This window comes from Mauremys reevesii, linkage group 6, assembly GCF_016161935.1.
Source record: "Mauremys reevesii isolate NIE-2019 linkage group 6, ASM1616193v1, whole genome shotgun sequence".
NCBI classification, from domain to species: domain Eukaryota; kingdom Metazoa; phylum Chordata; order Testudines; family Geoemydidae; genus Mauremys; species Mauremys reevesii.
Window position 1 is genome coordinate 67,160,375 of NC_052628.1, and position 7,028 is coordinate 67,167,402.

Consider the following 7,028-nt stretch of genomic DNA (forward strand, 5'->3'; position numbering starts at 1 on the left):
TCCTGCCTTGTGCCACAGCTATATAAGGGGGTGAACAGAACAAAGGGGGCTGCAATCATGAGAAATCCCCTAGCTACCACCTGAGCTGGAATAAGGGCTGTACCAGGGGAAAGGATTGTGCCCAGACTAGGAAAGCATCCAGTCTGTGATAGAAGCTTATTGAAACATCTCTGAGAGTGAGATTTTATCTGTATTCAATTTTCTTACTGGATTAGGCATAGGCTTGCGTGTTTTATTTTATTTTGCTTGGTAATTCACTTTGTTCTGTCTGCTATTATTTGGAATCACTTAAATCCTACTTTTTATATTTATTAAATCACTTTTTACTTATTAATTAACCCAGAGTATGTATTAATACCTGGGGAGGCAAACAGCTGTGCATATCTCTCTCTCAGTGTTATAGAGGGCAAACAATTTATGAGTTTATCCTGTATAAGCTTTATACAGGGGAAAACAGATTTATTTGGGTTTGGACCCCATTGGGAGTTGGGCATCTGAGTGTTAAAGACAGGAACACTTCTTAAGCTGCTTTCAATTAAGCGTACATCTGTTAGGGGACATGGTTCAGACCTGGGTCTGGGTTTGCAACAGGCTAGCGGGTCTGGCTCAAACCAGGCAGGGAACTGAAGTCCCAAGCTGCCAGGGCAGGAAAGCAGGGGCAGAAGTAGTCTTGGCACATCAGTTGGCAGTTCCAAGGGGGTTTCTGTGATCCAACCCATCACACTCAGTTTTAATTGCACTGTTAAACAATAGCATACCAATTGAAATATATTAAATATTTTGCATGTTTTTCTAAGTTTTCATATATATTGTGTTCTGTGTTGTAATTGAAATCAAAGTTTATATTATTTTTATTATAAATATTTGCACTGTAAAATGATAAACAAAAGAAATAGTATTTTTCAATTCACCTCATGCAAGTACAGGTTGAACCTCTCTAGTCCGGCATGCTTGGGACCTGATCATTGCTGAACCATAGAATTTGCTGAACCATAGGAGGTCAATACAGAGTGCCAGCGAGTCTCCATAGGCGTGGGAAGTAGGGTTGTGGGGGGATGCTGCAGCACCACAATGCTTTGTGTACAGTGTGGCTCCCCACCCAAGGGCCCCGCTGCCACCCAGGGTTCCAGCCACCAGCCCCTGGCCCTGGGGCTCCGATGCTGGCCCCAGGTCCCAGTCGCCCGCCCCTCACTTGGAGTCCCAAGTGCCAGCTCCAGGTGTTCCCCCTCTCTCCTGGAACTTGAATGCCGCAAATCAGCTGTTTGCGGTGCTCCGGGAGCACTAGGAGGGAGGAGGAGGAGTTGGTAAGCACGGGGCTGCCGGTGTGTGAGAGGTGAGAGGGGAGGGGCAAAAGGGGGAGCTTAGTGCCAGTGGATACTCCACCCCCACTAATTTTTCTCCCTGGGTGCTCCAGGGCTGGAGCACCCACGGAGTGAGCACCTATGCCGGACCACAGATGTTGCCGGATCAGAGAGTGCTGGATTAGAGGCTCACCTGTACTGTGGTGCAATCTCTTTGTCATGAAAGTGCAATTTACAAATGTAGGGTTTTTTTGTTACATAACTGCACTCAAAAACAAAACAATGTAAAACTTCAGAGCCTACAAGTCCACTCAGAACTACTTCTTGTACAGACAATCACTAAGACACACAAGTTTGTTTACATTTGCAGGAGATAATGCTGCCCTCTTCTTATTTATAGTGTCACCAGAAAGTGAGAACAGGCATTTGCATGACATTTTTGTAGCTGGCATTGCAAGGTATTTACATGCCAGAAATGTTAAACATCCGTATGCCCCTTCATGCTTTGGCCACCATTCCAGAGGACATGCTGATGACGCTTGTTAAAAAAAAATGCATTAATTAAATTTGTAACTGAACTCCTTGGGGGAGAATTGTATGTCCCCTGCTATGTTTTACCTGCATTCTGCCATATATTTCATGTTATAGCAGTCTCAGATGATGATCCAGCACATGTTGTTCATTTTAAGAATATTTTCACTGCAGATTTGACAAAACGCAAAGAAGGTACCAATGTGAGATTTCTAAAGATAGCTACAGCACTAGCGCCAAGGTTTAGGAATCTGAAGTGCCTTCCAAAATCTGAGAGGGATGAGGTGTGGAACATGCTTTCAGAAGTCTTAAAAGATCAACACTCCGATGCGGAAACTACAGAACCCAAACCACCATATCCGCAGGAGGCACATAGCCAATTCCCACACTTCCTTCATGTAAAGGGTGGGGCAGAAGTGGGGAGGGGGAGTGACAGGACCATTCTTCACTATAGCTAATCTCAAGTGGCATATGGTTCCTTGGAAACCATACCCAGCTGGTACAAGTTAGAGCAGCCTGGGCTGCGGCAGATAACCAGGAAACCATATCTAGAGTCTGAACATTGATTCTCAGCTTCTCCTCTTTTCCCTCACATGGGTTTTCCTGAGTGGTTGCGTGTCCTTTTCTAGGCATTCCACTAGGGTCAGGCAGACTCACTCAAGGTCCTATCGTTCTTTCTCTAGGGCTCCCACAGCCTTCACCAAAGCTGTTGATGGAGCAAGTAGAATTGGTTTCCTCCCTCTTGGCATTCCAGCAGGTGTCAATGGGGGAGCTGCTGGGGTGATGTGCAGGCAAGGGCAGTGATGTGATGTGTGGTAGTACCCCCTGTAGTGATGGGCCTGATTCCAACACTTCAATTTAAAAATCAGAGGGGGGTGGCTCATTTTCCGTTATATAATCTAATGCAAATTTCCTTCATAGCCCTCCTCAAAGGGCACAGTTTAGAGCAAGGCGCCACCAGGACATATTTTGAACACCACTTCCATAGACTTTGTTTTTGCTGAATCTTTTTTTTTTAAAAGTCTGATTACAATGCAGTTTGCTTGTGCCTCCCTTAAGAAAGCCAATTTTGAAACATTGCATAAGAAAATAATTTTTTTTAAAGTGTTCCTCCATTCCTCTTTTTTATTTTTTGGTCCTTCCTGAATAATGAGATGTACCCTAAGAAAAAAGTCTGATTTAACATTGGGGATTGACAGTTCTTATAAACACTACATTTTCCACCTGACCTACAGAGTTTCACTCATTGAAGACACTCCTCTAACGTTCATTAAGCCAGTTTTGAAAGGCTGTCCCCATTATGAGGAAACATTTTACTGAGATATTTAAAATCTTGTTCATTCAAATTGTCAAACAGCTTGATGCTCTCTGATTTATTCCAACCCCCTTAGAATTGTAGCTTACTGAGAACTCTCTCATCTCATTTTTTATGAAATATCCCAGAGAACCTTTAGGGGATTAAATGCACAAAGACATTTACCAGGAGGTATTACCTTTAAAACAGCAGTGATCAGTATGCTCAACATAATTTGATGACACAGAATATATAAAATAGTAGTTTCTAATCTTTTTGAGTATCTAGGTCAGGCTATCAAACTAAATCTCCATTATACTGGTTAATGTGTTATCTCCCATTTAGTTGTGCATGCTCTGACCTATTGTAAAGATCAGGGTTTGTAGCAACTCAGTTCTATGGTACTTGATGCTGAGGGTGCCGCTGGCATGATCAAATAGAATGTAATTCTAGTGGGAACTGATGCTATAAAGTATGCCCTACAAAGAAGCCCTGTTTGTAGACATGGAAGGATTCTCCTTTACTTTTTATGGAATGTAACACATTGTATGTTTTAATTTTCCCTCTGTGTAAATTCTGATTTAACCCTAAAACGTGATTTAGGGGGTTTTTTTGTATGTAGGAATTGATGATTACTGACACACTTATCAATAAAAATGTAATCTTGCCAAGCTTTAGGCAGTATGTTCCAACAGCATATATTACTATACATCTGAGAAGAGACTGAAATATGCTGTGCCCTGATAATATTCATTCCAGTAATGCTTTAGTAAGACAAGTAATACAAACACTGCCAAAATGTAAAATGGCCAGCTATCTGTCCATGATGATGTTGAAGTTTTTGCCCACGGTGCCCATTTGTCATTAATGGTCATTTCTGATATGGTGGCAGGTTGCCCTATATGCTGTGATGCTACCTCTGTTTCCATTCAGTGTTAAGCACATTTTTTCCCCTCATCACTTTTAAGGAAAGCGTCATTGCTGGTAATGCAGAGATATTCACAGATTCTAAGGCCAGAAGGGATCTTTAAATCATTCAGACTGACCTCCTGTTTACCACAAATCATAGAATTTCACTTTGTTACCCCTCCATGGAGCCCCATAACTTGGGTTTGACAGCATAACTTGTAGAAAGAAGTCTTGTTCTGAAAACAGCAGGGGATGGAGAATCTACCACAGGAGTCGGCAACCTCTGGCACGCGGCTCGCCAGGGTAAGCACCCTGGTGGGCCGGGTCAGTTTGTTTACCTGCCACATCAGCAGGTTCAGCCAATCGCAGCTCCCACTGCCCACGGTTCACCGGCCCAGGCCAATGGGGGTGGCGGGAAGCCACGGCCAGCACATCCCTGAGCCTGCACCGCTTCCCACTGCCCCCATTGGCCTGGGACTGCGGCCGGTGGGAACTGAGATCGGCCAAACCTGCTGACGCGGCAGGTAAACAAACTGGCCCAGCACGCCAGGGTGCTTACCCTGGCGAGCCGCGTGCCAGAGGTTGCCGACCCCTGATCTACCACTTCCATTGGTAGTTTGTTCTAATGGTTAATCACTCTCACTGTAAAAAACATGAGCCTTATTTTTGAGTTTGTCTTTAACTTTCAGCCACTGGTGCTTATCAGGTCTTTAGTACCCTCTATTTTCTACTTGTGAAGATACTTACATCTCTCAGGCCTTGGCTACACTTGCAAATTTGCAGCGCTGCAGCAGGGTGTGAAAACACACCCTTTCCAGCGCTGCAAATTGCGGCGCTGCAAAGCGCCAGTGTGGTCAAAGCCCCAGCACTGGGAGCCGCGGCTCCCAGCGCTGTACGTTATTCCCCACAGGGAGGTGGAGTACGGACAGCGCTGGGAGAGCTCTCTCCCAGCGCTGGCGCTTTGACTACACTTAGCGCTTCAAAGCGCTGCCGCGGCAGCGCTTTGAAGTACAAGTGTAGCCAAAGCCTCAGTCTTTTATAATTAGCTGAACAGATTGAGCTAGGGTAACCAGATAAAAAGTGTGAAAAATCGGGACAGGGGCTAGGGATAATAGGAGCCTATATAAGAAAAAGCCCCAAATATCAGGACTGTCCCTATAAAATCGGGGCATCTGGTCACCCTAGAAGCTCTTTGTGAGCTTGGACACCCTCTTGTATTTTGCATGCTAATACAGAAAGTGTTTGTTTCACTCTCCCCTGCTGGGTCACTAAGCTTGCAGTGGCCTGAGGGAAAGGTGGCCACCTTGGCAGATATCTCCCGGCTTAGGGTTTGGCTACGCTTGCAGGTGTGCAGCGCTGGGAGTTAAAGCTGTCTTCGTACAGCTGTGTAGGGAAAGTGCTGCAGTGTGGCCACATTTGCAGCATTTGCAGCAGTGTTGGGAGTGGTGCATTATGGGCAGCTATCCCACAGAGCACCTCTTCCCATTCTGGCACGGTGGGTTGTGGGAAGGGAGTGGAGGGTGCGGGTCATTCTGCTTCCTGTCCCATCGCCCCATGATGCATCGCTTCACATCCCAGCAATCTCTGTATTTCCGTCCACGTTTGGCACCATCTTGACACTCTCAACGGTTTCTGTGCAGCACGATTTCTGTGGGAAATGGAGCCCGAACTGCTGAGGAATATGCTGACAAGTCTCACCAGCACATCACATTTGGCAGTTGAGCTATTCCTTAGGATCCAAAGTGATGAGGAGTCCGATGAAGATAGCGAGTCGCGTGACGCATATGACACGAACTTGCTTGTGGCATTCACGGAAATGCTCAGCACTGTGGAATGCCGCTTTTGGGCTCAGGAAACAAGCACTGAGTGGTGGGATCACATCGTCATGGAAGTCTGGGATGATGAGCAGTGGCTGCAGAACTTTCGGATGAGAAAAGCCACTTTCATGGGACTGTGTGCTGAGCTTGCCCTCACCCTGAGGCGCAAGGACACGAGATTGAGTTGCCTTGACGGTGGAGAAGCGGGTGGTTATTGCAATTTGGAAGCTGGCAACTCCACACAGCTACCGATTGGTCGGGAACCAGTTTGGAGTGGGAAAGTCGACCGTTGGAATTGTGTTGATGCAAGTTTGCAGGGCCATTAATCGCATCCTGCTAAGAAAAACCGTGACTCTGGGGAATGTGCAGGACATTGTGGATGGCTTTGCACAAATGGGTTTCCCTAACTGTGGAGGGGGGATAGATGGGACGCATATTCCTATTCTGGCACCACCCCACCTAGCATCCGGGTACGTTAATTGGAAGGGGTATTTCTCCATGGTTCTCCAGGCGCTCGTGGATCACCGTGGGCATTTCACTGACATTAACACAGGCTGGCCCAGAAAGGTGCATGGCGCACGCATCTTTTGGAACACTGGCCTGTTCAGGAAGCTGCAGGCCGGGACTTTTTTCCCAAACCGGAAGATCACAGTAGGGGATGTCGAAATGCCCATTGTGATCCTTGGAGACCCCGCTTACCCGTTAATGCCGTGGCTCATGAAACTGTACACAGGGAACCTTGACAGGAGCAAGGACCGGTTCAACTACAGGCTGAGCCGGTGCCGAATGACTGTGGAGTGTGCTTTTGGCTCTTTAAAGGGGCGCTGGCGATCTCTGTATGGGAAGCTAGACTTGGGGGAAAGCAGCATCCCTGCGGTTATATTCGCGTGCTGTACCCTCCATAATATTTGTGAAGGGAAGGGTGAAAGATTCAGTCAGGCATGGACCTCCAAGGTTCAACGCCTGGAGGCTGAATTTGCACAGCCAGAGAGCAGGGCTACTAGAGAGGCCCAGCACAGGGCTGCAATGATTAGGGATGCCTTGAGGGAGGAATTTGAGGCTGAAAACCAACAGTAACCAACTCCTTACACGGGAGTGAAGTGCAGTGGTTACAATGTTAGTAGGAATCTGTGTTTCCTAAGCTGATTTGCAGTGCCTGTTTCTTTCCTGGGCTAA